The sequence below is a fragment of the Hipposideros armiger genome, unplaced genomic scaffold (genome assembly GCF_001890085.2).
Source record: "Hipposideros armiger isolate ML-2016 unplaced genomic scaffold, ASM189008v1 scaffold_62, whole genome shotgun sequence".
Lineage (NCBI taxonomy): Eukaryota > Metazoa > Chordata > Mammalia > Chiroptera > Hipposideridae > Hipposideros > Hipposideros armiger.
Window position 1 is genome coordinate 1102403 of NW_017731412.1, and position 15035 is coordinate 1117437.

Sequence of the window (15035 nt, forward strand, 5' to 3'; positions counted from 1 at the left end):
AAATATATTTGCTTAAATGCTTACCCTTAGGGAATACAAGAAATAAATTAATCAAATGAGAAAATACATTTTAAAGTTATTTTTTAAAGTGCCAAATGCAATTCACCTTTAAGGTACAATTATTGTTAGTATGAGCAATATGTTTATCATCAAGTAATAGACTTCATGAGACAAAGATGTCATACATTTTCTGGGATTGATGGCTAACATCTGTTCCCGCAAAATCTATGCACAAGTATCTATCTTATTAAGCAGATAGGTTATAGTCACACCTCTACCCCACAAAATACTATTTTACCAATCTATGTTTAGCCAAAAAAGATTTAGTAAGATGAGATCGAGTAAAAATAGAAATAAGCCAAACAGAAATCAAGGAACATGCCAATTCACTTAATGAATACCAAGGGATCTCACTGGATTGTTTTGCAGAGAATGAAGAGTGTGTGCAGAGAACGTGAAGTTTAGTGGTTGAAAGGTGAGGGGAGAGAAATAACAGATATAACACGTTATCTACAGCATATTTAAAAATGTAACTAAGCCTTTCAACATCATTTTTATAGTATTCAGTATCAATGTTTTCATCTTATTAGTGTACTCAATATTTTTGTTTTTGCATTCTGAACTAAATTTTTCAAAATTTGCACTAGATTTTATAAAGCTGCTTCACAAAAATCTCCTATTGGTAAAATGCAAAAGTACTAAATGCTGAAAAGAATGAAACAATAGGAATTCTTTTGAATTCCTGGTGAAAATATAAATTAGAAAACAATTGGCATTGTCCAGTTAAATTGAAAATGCCTTGTCTGAGTTTCCTGTGGCTGCTGTAACAAGTCCCACAAAACTAGCAGCTGAAAACAACAGATATTGATTTTCTCACAGTTCTGGGGACCAGATGTCCAAACTCAGTATTCCTGGGCCAACTTCAAGGTGTTGGTGGGGCCCCCCTCCCTCCAGAGGCTCCATGAAAAACTCAGCTCCTTGGCTGTGACCACCGCACACCACACCCTGCCCCTGGGAGCCTCCTCCTTTTATATTTTGTGAACGTCCGCTCCGCCTCTCCTCTATTTAGGGCACTTGTGATTGCCTTTAGAGCCCACCTGATAATCTATTATAGGATAGTCTCCCCAGCTCGAAGTCCTTAATTCAATTGCACCTGCAAAGATCCTCTTTCTGTAAAAGGTAACATTTACAGGTTCCAAGGATTAGCACCTGATTAGGGGCCATGGTTCAGCCTAGTACATGCAGATAGCCTACAATCCAGCAATCCACTCCTAGGTAATTAATTCCCTACAGAAACTCCTGCACAGGGAACACCAGATGACAAGTATGAGAATATTCACAGCAACATTGTTTATGGTAACAAAAAGAAGTACTCAGATATCCATCAACAGGAGACTTGTTACACTATGATGAAGTCAGATCACTGAAAATGACATAACGGTGAAAATAAATGAAGTATAGCTACACACATCAATATGGAAGAATCATACAACACATGTGGAGCCGAGAAAAAAACGAGACCAAAAAAATACATAAGGTACATTACATCTATATAGAAAGGTCTTAAAACACACAAAAGTAAACTCTGCGATGTTTGGGGTTGAAGGCCTAATATGTTAAAATAACAAAGAAAACTAACCACAAAATTCAGGATAGTGGTTCCCTACAGGAGACGGAGGGTTGGGAGGTAGAACACACAGGGGGCTTTAAAGGTACTGGTAAGAACCCATTCATTTCTCACCTGGGTGCTGGGATCCCAGGATATAAACATAGTTTTTAATGTATTTATATTTATATATTCAAAAGTTCTCCCCAAAAGATATATACCTTACATATATATTGTTGAATATATTATATATTTAATAATAAAAAATGCTGTAATTCTTATCATTATTCCAGCCCATGATCACTATCGCCAGTGCTGCAAAGCACTCAGTGGTTTCTCTAGAGATGCCATCCTTGTATAATGACACTATTCCCAGTATGAGGTGTGAATAGCTTCATATTTTTAGGAACAGCGCAAGTGGATGCCCAAGCAAAGCTCTGGGTGATGCTGTAGCTGCCTCGGCCTCTGGAAGAAGCTGCTGGTTGTCTAGAGAGACAAATGTCTAGAGCAGAGACTCCTATAGACAGAGGGGGTGGGAGGGTGGACCGAAATTGCCCCCATAGGACATCTGGCAATGCCCGGAGGTGTTTTGGTTGTCACAAGTATAGAGGTGCTGCTGGCATCTAGTGGGTAGAGGCCAGGGATGCTGCTCCACACCCTACTATGCACAGGACAGCCCCCACTGGGACTGTCCCCCACTTACACAGTCATCTGGCAGAGGCTGACACACCCTGCCTGAGAGTAACCACTTGATTGAGGGCATGCAATAAACCTCACTGCTGCCACCTGACATTAATTGCGATGACCCAATCTCCCATGAGGGACACAGACAGCCCAGTTTGCAAAACTTGTTGATTCTCAGAATTGTGCACAGGAGGGATTCTAATCATAGTCTCAATAAAAACACATGTTGTAAAAAAAAAAAACCCACACACACACACACATTGTACAGATAATTCTTACATACCAGGAGGGCGCTCCTGGACTGTAAACTCTTCAAGAGGGCTGACTTGCATTCATTCATCTTTGTATCTTCTCACTAAAAATCTCAATATGCTTTGAACGGTTTCTCCAAAAATAAGGCACAAAGCACAGCACCTGGCACATAGTAAGCATTCCATAACTTTAATTAAGATTATCTGAAAACAAATCTTTTCAAATGTATTTCAAACTCTGGCACGATAGCTTACAACGTTGTCTATTTAGTTCCCTAATGTATCCCAAGCACCAGAGAACCTGGCCCATAAATGGTGCCCAATAAATATTTGCTGAATGAGCGAATGACAAAAAAATGATGCCCGATAGTGCACATGCCAGCCCCCCAAACTAAACTAAAGAAAGAAAGAAACAGGCGAAATAAGGCACCACTTACAAACGCACTCCCAGGTCAGCTCTTCTACTTGGGGCGCCTGACCTCCTCTACTGGGCCATGTGGACAAGAAAGCTGAAATCGGTGTCATCCAGACTTTAACTATAAGATCAGACACGTTAGTTCTAAACCCGTGGCCTGTGACTGTTTGGCTGGTTAGGCAGGAACGTGAATATGCAACCAGCGACTACTCAGTAAAAATGACCGATGGTCGTGGCTGCCCACTAACTACCTCTAAGAAACACGAGGGCCGGCCGAGTGGCGTGTTGGTTAAGAGCTGGCTTGGGACGCCAGCTCTGAGCAGCAGGGCTCCGGTTCGGATCCCACATGAGGGCCAGTGATGCTGCGCCCTCTACAGCTAAGATGGTGAACAACAGCTTAACCTGGAGCTGGGCTGCCGTGAGTCTGGCACGGCAGTGGGCGTGAGCTTTCCTGAGCGGCTGTCCAATGGCTGGCGAGCTACTGCCTCCCCGGGGAAGAGCACAATGATAATACCAACATGGGCCAGTGAAGCAACGTCCTCCACAACTAGACTGAAGAACCAAAGGACAGCAACTTGTTCGTTCCCCTTCCCTGATTCCCCAACACTGTTCCCATCCCCCAATTCCCCAATAAAATCTTTTAAAAAAAAAGAAAGAAAGAAACACGAGAAATGCTGCATCTGTTTTTATACCACTGCGTCTTGCCCTTCTCGTCCATTCCTGCTCACAGCTGTGCCTGACTAATTAAAACTGCCTGGAAACCTCGTCTATCACTTCACTGGTTATTCCTTTCACTAAATCAAAAGACTTCACTTTAGAATTCAAATCCATCTGTCTCTCTCAGACTGCAAAGAACAAATGTTCAGAAAACTAACCAACTAGCTAAAATTAAATGTACCTTTCCTAACTAAAACTTAATATGTTGTTGGAGGAAGGGAGCAAGGACTAGAAGGATAAACCACTAAAAAGAAGGTACCACAAAGTTTAACCATATGAGATACTCAGATATTCAACTCCTACCTTAGCAAATCATGGACAAATCCGGAAGCTCTTGGCTAAAATGGATTTACATCTAAAGACAACACTTTCTGAAGAAATCAACATGTCAAATATTGCTCACCCAAAATAATTATATGACTATCAACCCCTAAGTTTTGCTCATCCATTTTCCTCTCAGTTGGACATATTAGAAAGACTAAACTGACTCATAACCGACAGCTTCACTTTTGATACCTGAAATCTATATGAACGATTGCTGAGCTAGTGGTCCTGTCCCACGATCAGAAAAACGTAAGGGAAAAAATCCACTTTTTCAGGCCTTTATCTGGAACCTATGATTTCAATTTCTAAGGCTTTTATCAATCATTAAAGCAAAACACATAAAATGCCCCCTTAATACTTTTACTATCACTTCTGAATTATAACATCTTGCCTAGAACTGACACAGAATAAACACTCAAAAATACTTGACAACACTGAGAAAGACCTAGTGCCTTGTGAATTTCAACAGCCAGAAGTTGCTTCTGTCAGGTTTTTTATTTTAAAAAAACCTGCCAAAGCCACATATATCAAATTATACCATGTTATACCTATGTTCTAAAGTGTCACAAGATATTTAATGTTCAATTTCTCTTTCCAACATGACTTGTTACCAAAGAAATCTTTCTTAGTGAGCAATGTAAGAGACAACAAAATGCAGCATAAATCACAACCAAAAAAGTCTACATTGTGGAAAGTCATTTCAAAAACCACCATAATTTACCACATTGATGAACATTTTACTTACATCACTCTATATTACCCAGAACTTACTGATAAAGTGAAACATCAGATTCCTTTTACTTCAAGATCATATCACTAGAATGTTAGAATTTCACTAAAACTTTTAAAATTACAGGCAAAATCACCTCCAAAAACGTCATTTTTCTTATTACACTGGAATTTGCTGTATCAAACATAACAAAATATAAATTTCCACCAACTAAGGCTTAAAAATACTTTTATTACACAGATTTGTTGTAAAGGGTCCAACTTGCTTCCTTGATGTTCAGGGGACACAGGTAGCTAATGATACTGACATTCTCTCAAAATGATACCATACTTCAAATTTTTTGACACTACTACGACTTTTACAGATACTACTAAATTCTATTTATAAATAAAATAAGCAGTATTCTTCAAATTCAATTCAACAGGCTTCATTTATGATGTGCTTTCTGATATACAAAATGTTGATAAGGATTCAGAAACATTTGGAGGTACGAAGATATTGAACATTGTTTGTATCAGAGAAAAACTGAAATCAATCTAAAATATCTATCAACAGAAGTGCTAAATAATTTGTGAGGAAGTTTAAAAGAATGAGTGAACAATTCATTCACACACACACACACACACACACACACACACAGGGTGCTAAAAAATGCATACACATTTTAAGAAAGGAAAAAACTGTGTTAAAATTTATGCTAATAGTAACCACTTGGAGCACCTCTTGTAATTGCAGAAGTCAAACGTGACTTATATTCATCTTTTGTTATCGGTATACATTATTACAATTTTTTAAAGCTTTATTGGGGAACAATGTGCTTTTTCAGGGAACAACGTGTTTTTTCCAGGACACATCAGCTCTAAGTCAAGTTGTTGTCCTTCAATCTAGTTGTAGGGGACACACGCCACATCCCATGCGGGAGTCGAACTGGCAACCTTCTTGTTAATAGCATGTGCTCTAACCAACTGAGCCATCCAGCCGCCAACCGGCAGCTCAGCTCAAGTTGTTGTCTTCAATCTAGTTGCAGAGGGCACAGCTCACTGGCCCATGTGGGAATAGAACCAGCAACCCTGTTGCTCAGAGCACACGCTCTAACCAACTGAGCCACCAGGCCACCCCGAGTATTACAACTTTAATACAGTTTTTTCCTTTCTTAAAATGTGTATACATTTTTTTGGCACCCTCTGTATATAATACAGTCTATGAATAAAGCTCTAAAATAAATAGAAAAACTCAAGTCACAAAAACATGCCAATAACAACACTGGTGTTAAAAAAGACAATACTAATATCTTCTATAGGTAACCGCTTCGGGCTTTGAATTGAAATGAATAAGCCTGGAGGAGGCCAACTATGGCAGGGGGGCAATGAAATGGGATTTGAACAGGGCTGAAAATGTATCCTAACTATCTCTCCACAAGGACCCCTGGAGGCAAGTTTGTAGATCGCTTCACACTTTTTAGTAGTAAATGTTGATTTCCATTTACTCAGAACTGTCACTCTTGGGAAAACTTTAAAAATTTTAACTCCAAAGCATTTCCAACTCTTTATGACTTTAGGGAGAAAAATCAACAATCACCGCAGAAATACCCTACAGTGTCCCGTTTTAGTAAAACAACTAAAGCTGTAAACCAAAAACTGCAGGGGTGTTGTAACTGGTCCTGTGGTTTCTGAAACTGGGATGAGTGCTAAGCATCAAGAACATGGCCTGGGAAATACCCACAGTGTAAGAAATTAACAAGCCAGCAATGCCTCTGTCCAAAATACAAATTCCAAAACTAGCTTACACCGAGTTTCTAGAAAGCTCGGCACAGCAGGGGCGCACAGGTACTAACAGGGGCTGGAAACAAAACTAGTAGTAAGTCTCTGGGCTATCTCACGTGTTTCCCACTGCACAGAAAATTCCTGGATGAAGAAAAAAATCAGGAACAATGAAACAATCCCAAAACAACAAACAAGACTCTAAACCCTATCTATAAGAACAGACGGAAACTAAACAACCAGAAAAAAGCAAAACCTTAATAATACAAGAAACATAAAGGGAAATAGCAAAATAAGCAATTCGAGGACAATTAAGGATTTTACAAAAGAAAATTAGTGACTATATATTAATCCCATTATAACATTGGTCTACAGAGACTGGAAGTAAATTCATAAAATGATGGAGCATAGGTAATTTGTATTTTTCTTCCTTTTGCTTTTTAAAATTCTCTCAGAAGCTTCCATTCACTATGGTCTGTAATCTGGAAAATCATAGCATGATTGTCTTACAGACAAGAAAACTGCTGGCTTCCTCTTTTGTATCTACCAATTTGTGCTTCTAAATCCCTTCACCTTTTTCACCCAGCCCCCCAAACCTCTTCCCATCTGGCAACCATCAGTTTGTTCTCTGTATCTATTTCTGTTTTGTTAGTTTATTTTGTTCTTTAGGTTCCACATATAGGTGAGATCATATGGTATTTATCTTTCTCTGTTTGACTTATTTCACTTAGCATAATACCCTCCAGGTTCATTCATGTTGTCGCAAATGGTAAGATTGTATTCTTTTTCTTACGGCCAAGTGATATTCCATTGTAAATATGTACCACATCTTCTTTATCCAATTGTCTATTGATGGGCACTTAGATTGCTTCCATACCTTGGCTATTATAAATAATGTTGCAATGAACATAGGATGTAAAGTACAGCATAGGGAATATAGTCAATAATATGGTAATAACTATGTGTAGTGACAGCTGGGTACTAGACTAATCAGGGGGATCACTTTATAAGTTATATAACTGTCCAACCACTATGCTTTACACCTGAAACTAATATAAAATAATACTGAATGTCAACTGTAATTGAAAATTTTTAAAAAGGGGGAGAGAAGGTGAAGAGGAATACGAGGTTCAAATTTCCAGGTATAAAACAAATCACGGGCATGTAATGTACAGCTTAGGGAATATTGTCAATAATAGTATAATAACATTGTACAGTGTCAGATGGTTGCTGGATTTATGGTGATCACTTCTTTAGATATATAAATGTTGAATAACTATGGTGTACATCAGAAACTAGTATCATATCGTATGTTTACTATATTTTAATAAAAAACTTTTTTCAAAGAAAAAAATTGTTTCACTTAATACAAAAAAGAATAGAAAACTGTTGGTTTAGAAGATTAAGCCAACGGCCGAGGTGACTTCACTAGTAAATAGTGAAACTGGATTAAAAGACAGTCTCGAAATTCAGGGCCCACACCACCAGTGCTTCTCACACATGCTAAGAATCTCCTCGAGCACTGATCAGAAAAACATGCTGCACCTACATACCTGACACCCTCCATCTCAGGTCCGGGAACCTATGTTTAATAGGCATCCCAGTAATGCTTACCCAGGTATGACTTGGAAAACACTTGTCCACCCCCGGCTGCCATGCAAACATTCATTTAGGATGAAGAAGCCTATTACTGCATACAAATTGGCCCTCATTGCTAGGATGACCTGTTTAAATGGCAGATAGTGCATTCTCCAAAACAAAACAAAGGAAGTCAAGACAGTATACTGGCGTAAGCTGCCTTTGGGTTTCCACAGGGAGAAATGACACTCTATAACATGAAGCAGAAGGGGAAGCTTCTGTGTTGAGCATGCCACAGCTCCTGAATCTCTACAGCCTCCAGTTTCTACATCTCTGAGTCACTGGTGGCTTGTTTTCCTTAGCCGTGAACTCAGGGGCTGAGAAAGGAGACGGAGCGGGGACCGTGTTCAATGACAGCTCTGTCATCACTCCCATTTTTCAAATAGGAGAAAAGGAGACACTGGAATTTTACATACCTAAAGAAGAGCTTTCCTAGGAGAAACAGGTTATCAATTATTGGATTACATACATACAGGAAATGGTGAGGCCCACAGCAAACTGGAAACCGCACGCCCCTCCCTGAAGGCATTCAAATGCAAGCATTTTGAAAACCCGCATGCCAAACAAAACCTAGCTGTGGGTTGAATTTGGCCTTCTGACAATAGTTTTCAATCCTGTGGGCCGAAATTCTTCATATCTCAGTTCTATCCCCACAAATATATACATTTATTATATAAAATATATATTTATATATTTCATGGAGGTGGACAAATGTTGAATTTAAAAATCTCTTGTCAATTACACTTCCATAAAGCTAAAAATAAATCTCTGGTGATAAATGAGTTGGCATCTGTCACGCAGGCTCTTTGAAATAGGAAACTCCAGGACTGGGACTAATCTAGTGGCTGCAGTACAAAGGCAGGTAAAATGAAGGATTAGCCTGCACTTCACTTGCCTGCCACTAACCATCCATATGCACACTGATATTAGGAATGATACCAGGCCCCCAGGGACAGAACCTGGAGCTGGGATTCTGAACCTTCCTTCTAGTCTGCAGAGCTGACGTACACAGCACATTCTCCCCAGTCACCCTGGCTTCCTAACGCAGTGACGCTGGGGGCAGAAGGAGAGGGGGCCCCGCGGCAGGCAGGCAGGCAGGCAGGCAGGCGTTAAGAACTGCTGATTTAGAACATAAGGACAGTATGTCGACCCAAGCTGTGTCTGCTCTCATGCCAATCGCTTGCCATATGAACTATAAACACATCCATGTAAATGGATGACGTGGAACAGGACGATACACAGAATTCCCTGCTAAAGTTTTTTCAGGCTGTCACCTCATTGGCTCTGCCAAGTCCTGGCCCCAGACTTGGGCAGAAAGAGTTCACTTCTCAGTTTGGACAGACCATAAAGATAAAATGGTGGTGCACTGTGAGCGTAAAGGTAGAGTGTGTTTAAAGGCCGAGATTCTAATTGCAGGTGGACAGGCTTTTTGGATTTATGCAAATCACCTTAGCACAGAGAAAAGTTCTGATTGCTTTGATGTTAAGAAATAAACTAGATTAACACAAGAAGTGTTCTACAAGGGGATGCATTAGGAGGACCATATATTTATTTTATCTGGGTGGCCCTGGCATCTTTCTATTTCTGTAAGCAGCTTCTAATGCAGGAGTGAAGGAACTGATCAATTTTATGGTTGAGAAAAAGAAGCCTCATCAAGCAGATTCCAGTATGTCCTTCAAATAGGTTTTGAAGGTATATGATGCTCCTGAAACTTGTATCAAGCAGAACTGTGGGTCAAAAACTTACATTCACTAAAATGTTAGGTAGAGCATAATCTTATTTTTTAAATGTGCATGTTTATGGTTTATACATAAATGTATGTGTGTATAGATACTGTATATTTATATGGGGGGGAGAAGAGAAATAGGTTCAAAAATCTTAATAGTGGGGGAATTATGGTTGATTTTTATCTTTTTTTCTTATCTTTGGTTTCCAAGCTAAAGTGTACAATAAGCACAAATTGGTTTTGAAGGCGGGGGAGGGGAATGCATATAATATCACGGAAGAAAAATATTTAAAATATAACATTAAGTAAATAAACAGGCTACAATTTAAAAAATAAAATCATTTCACTAATTAAAAAACAAACAAACAAACAAAAAAACTATACATAGAGAAGACTAGAAGGAAATAGCCCCAAATCAACATTTTAAAAATTTGTTACATGATATTTCCATGTCAAGTTATTCTCCAGTGAAGTCTAACTGGCGAAGATAAGCCACGCTTCTTGGGAAAAAAGAAATCAGATGAGACATCAGGTGTCGCTTCTCTCTGGTTATCTCAATCTCGACGTATCCATGCTGAGAACAGATGGCAAAAGAACTTGGTCCAAAATTCAGCTGTGGCAGAGCAAACATGGCGGTCAGCAGGAAACACAAGATTCTTAATTTTAACCTTTTCCTAGAAACTGCGCCTGGGGTATCACGGGCTAAAAATGGGCGAGCAAGTGGAGGAGGATTTTATCTTTGGCAAGGGCTGAGGGCAAAGGAGAAAAACGAATTTGATGAAAGAAGCCTACTTAATTCTAGAAAAGCAATAGAGTGTGCTGGGAATACCTCAAACAATTTTATATTTCTGGAAATTTTAACATTTGTTTTGGAAAGAAAGGCTTGATTTTTGTATCAAATGTCTTTCTAGACTCAAAACCCAAAATAAGCATGCTATGCTCGCAACATACTAAAAGGAGGAAGGTAATAATCAATTCTGAGGAAATAGCATATGGTATTAAGGAAAAATATTATTTTGTGTAACTTTTCTTGCTTTGATATCACTGATTTGGGGAGCAGTGCTGTCATATTCTCCTAAGCTTCTAAGCAAATTCCAGAATGTGCTTCTTAGAGGTTTAAAGTGCCTATTTCGGTTTTCTTTATTAAGGATATGAAGCCAATAAAGTATAAGAGGTCTTCCCTAATTTCTCGGTATGTTTTTATCTAATAAATTTTATGCTTCAGTGTTCTTGGATGAATTCATTTTTCTAGGCTTCAAAAGAAGCAAACATCTTTAGTGTCACTCAAGCAAATAAGACTATTTCATTATAAGAAATAATAATCCAATTTAAAAAGCTTAAGGCTGTCAGCAAGAGACACACCCTTCGATTTCATTCTCCACATACAGTCAGTCTGCTCTGATTTCTGATGCCCATACTTTGGGCCATAGGTCACACCAAGGTTGTTCTGGTTATTCGATCTTCCGGTGAGAGGACTGGGTCAACTCTTTTGGCAAACATGGCAGCTTAGCCGACTAGAACCAAGTGCTAAGTTGTGGTTCAATCTATCAACACATGCAGAGCCTTTTAGTTTCCCTAAGAAAGAGAAGGATTCTGTGTCAGAAATCCAACTGAGTGTAAATGGCAGCATACATCATCACCTTCAGTCATCAGCCACCTCATTTCAGAGTCTAGCCATCAGAGCAATTCAGGGAAGGGTTTATTTTCTCTAGCTTGCAGATTTGAAAGATCTGAACCCAGCTTTCTGTGTAGGTGCATCAAGTCGCCAGCCATCACTCACCCCTCCTGACTCACTTTATTCATGTTTACAAAAACTTCAAATCTCTTGCTTCCAAAGGAATACAAGCTTACTGTAAGAACGCCCCAGCGCACCAAGGGGAGTGGACTCAGCACCAGCTCTGACACACTATCGCTGCTCACCAAATACGCCAGGGTGCGGTGTGTTTAGTGTCTGCCAGGACACAGATAAGGGCAGACAGCTGGGCCCCCTTCTGCTTATCTCGGAATTCAGCTTTCAACATCATGGAGATCCTCTCGAGGTACCCAATTTAAGTAACCTTTTAATAGTAAAAAACCAGGTGAGTGGTTTAGGACAGAGGACTAAGCAGGTACCCCAACAAAGAATGCTGGAGATTTCTAGATCTATCTATACGTTATTCATAGGGCTGGATGAACCTCATGTTTTAATACACAGAAATTTCTAGGCAAAGAGGTAAAAGTGAAAGGTTTTCATTTAGTGTGTTTAGTTGGTTTTCCCCCCCTTTAAAACTACAGATAAATCAAGGAAGATCATAAAAAAGTATTTTTACATATTTTATGCTATATTGCCCGTAAATTGTGACAATGCGCAAGAAAGGTCCCATTACCAAGGACATCTTATGTACCTACTTAATCACATAGTTTAACAGATATAATACTACTCAGTGTACTTAAAGAGGCAAAAACTCTAATCCAAGCTATGTCAGTCACTAATCTTTCTGTTCCCCAGATTCCCTAGTCTTTAAAACAAAGACAGAATGACCCATACCCAGCTACCTCTCAGAAACGTGAATCAATAAGGTACACGCCTCGCATGTCCATGCTCGCTCATATATTGGTGCATTAGCTCAATTTAACAAATATTCAGAAAACATAACACACTGTGGGTAGCAAGCAGGCTGAGGAGCTCTCATTCACAAACTCACACACAGTTATGGGGAAATTGAGAACTTTCCCCATTTAGGAGCTTTTTGTTCTTTATTTTACAGAATGCCTAGCTCTTAAAATATATCAAGGTAGATGTCAGTTTCAATATGACTTGAAAACAAGAAAATCATCAACAAACATAGGACATCTGTGTAGGTTGGGGCACATTAGGTCCTTTAAAAGTAAAACCATACAAAAATAAATAAATAAATAAAAAAGAATGACTCCAAATAAGATCATTAGGTACAACCCTTGCTAGCCTAGGCGTTTAAGTCAACTATATTTAAACATCCGATTCACTATCACCTTCCTAAGGAATGAAAACACCTAAGAATAGGAAGGCTGGAAAAGAAACGTCCAAAGAAAAAACTTACTATGTTAGATGAGCGAATTCCTGTCACTGAACATTACATTACACAGAAAAGGAAAAGCTTGTAAATACGCTTTTGGGGGGATATATTTTACTTTGTGAAGTTGCTGAGGATGTTATTTTTGTTTTTAGATAGTATAGAGAATATTGTGTGGAGTTTCCATATGCACAGGAACTACACTTAATGGTAAGGCTATAATTGATCTGGACTTTACTTCTTGATTTCTTTCTACTATTTACTTGCATCCATTCAAATATGTTAGAGAAAAACAACGAGAAACTCTGAAGAAAGGATGAGAGGAAACGGTAAGGACCACCCTAGATCTCTGACCTGTCAAATAGTGATTTAGAGCAAGAACACCCGTCTCTTCCCCATTACCTCAAAGTAGGTTTATCGTAAACTTCTCAGAACAAAATTCATTCAGATTCACTTTAATTATAAAAAAATTTTAAAAAAACACAAACATTCAAAGTTCCACTTTTTGGACAGGGTTGTGAAATTTCAACAGGATGGGTGATGATCTACGAAAGGGGAGAAAAACACACTTTGAGAACATTTAACATCTTAAAATCAAATACCAAGAACCAAAAATCTTTGGACAGTTCCTCACTGGAGAAGCTTAACCTACGAAAGTCTTTCCTTACTATCCAAGAGCACATTTGATCAGTAACACTCTAATCAATGACAGCGAGAAAGCAGCTGGGGGCTGCGCCGTCCCGTCTGCCCATGCTTGGAGGCCTCCAGTCTTCTTCCACTGGCTCCAGACAATCTTTTTCTGTGCTTTTATTTCTTCAGGAAATGAATTTTCTTTACACAGAGCTTGGCTTTTCTGATTATGGCCAAACAGCTTTTTTCCATCTTACAGCGAATCCTTCAAACGCAGAGCTTTTTTGAAAGGAAAAAAGCTCTATTTCTCTTGTTTATGACACCAAATTGGTGTGACCATAAGGCTGTGGATTTTTCCTTGCCTTCTCAGGAGACTGAAACTTCATTTGTTTTCTGGAGGTAAAGACACTGGGTTATCCTATGAGAAAGCAGGTAAAGCACTGTCTGACTAGAACCGCATCTTTTATATATCTAAACACGTAACTGGGGGGTGACTGGTTAGCTCAGCTGGTTAGAGCATGGTGCTGGTAACACCAAGGCTGCCGGTTCGATCCCTGCATGGGCCACTGTGAGCTCCGCCCTCCTTAAAAGAGTCAACCATGCCATGGTAGCATGAAAGCAATGTGTAACCAAGGACCGTGGCTGTTTCCCCAATTAAAAAAAAAAAAAGTAACTAACATTAATGGTCAGTTTGAAGGCTTATTTTTCAACTGGATTGTGCGTGAATTTAGTTTACGACCTGAGGGAGAAGGGACCATCACTATGACCCTTTCGGGTCAGGAAGCTAGAGATTCAGAAAAGGATCTATGTCTATTTCACCAACATTTCAAATCCTAGACAGACAAAAACGGGCTATAATCACTCAGATATAAATGTAAGTTAAAAAATCATTAAAAATTGGTATCACTTGGCCTCCCTCCTGGCTACTGAAAACATTCCTGAGGGATAAAAAAGAAGGTAGGGATGGAGGGGAACAACAAGCAGGGAGGGGTGCAGCCCAGCCTAGTGCAGAGCTGATCTCCATCCGGGTCAACTATACTAAAATACACAAAGTCCCACAAGGATTTGGCCATGAAGTAACACAGCCATGTAACAAAAAAAATCCCTCTGCTCTATGTAGGCACTTGAAAACACAGGAAGAAAGGGGAAAAAAAATGTTTTTAACTATCCATCTGCGTTTTAAACACACAGAACATAACTAATTGGTCCTCCAAAACTCAACAGCAGAAACTGGCACGTGGCTCATGATGAGACCTTGCCTGCAATGACGAAAACTTCAAAACGTCTACAAGACAGTCAGTTGCCAAAAGGCTGGAAGCATCATGGGTTTTCATGTTAGCAAACATCCGTGACAAGGATGAAGTCCTTGCCTTAGCCCAGACCACAACAGAATGACAGTGCTATGGAAACAAGCAGAAGGGTTTCATAAGAACTAAGAACCTGGCTGGACAGCCCCGACTAGCAGCCGCCATCATTTCCAGGTTAAAACTATGCTGACCTCTCTAGCTATCCATGTTATCTT

General features: G+C 39.3%; 1 non-coding gene across 1 annotated transcript; it reads left to right on the forward strand.

The window, feature by feature from the left end:
• Positions 1-14005: 14005 nt before the first annotated feature.
• TRNAT-GGU (transfer RNA threonine (anticodon GGU)) lies at positions 14006-14079 on the forward strand. The gene has a single exon. It is a non-coding gene; the product is annotated as a tRNA-Thr (tRNA).
• The last annotated feature ends 956 nt before the right edge of the window (positions 14080-15035 follow it).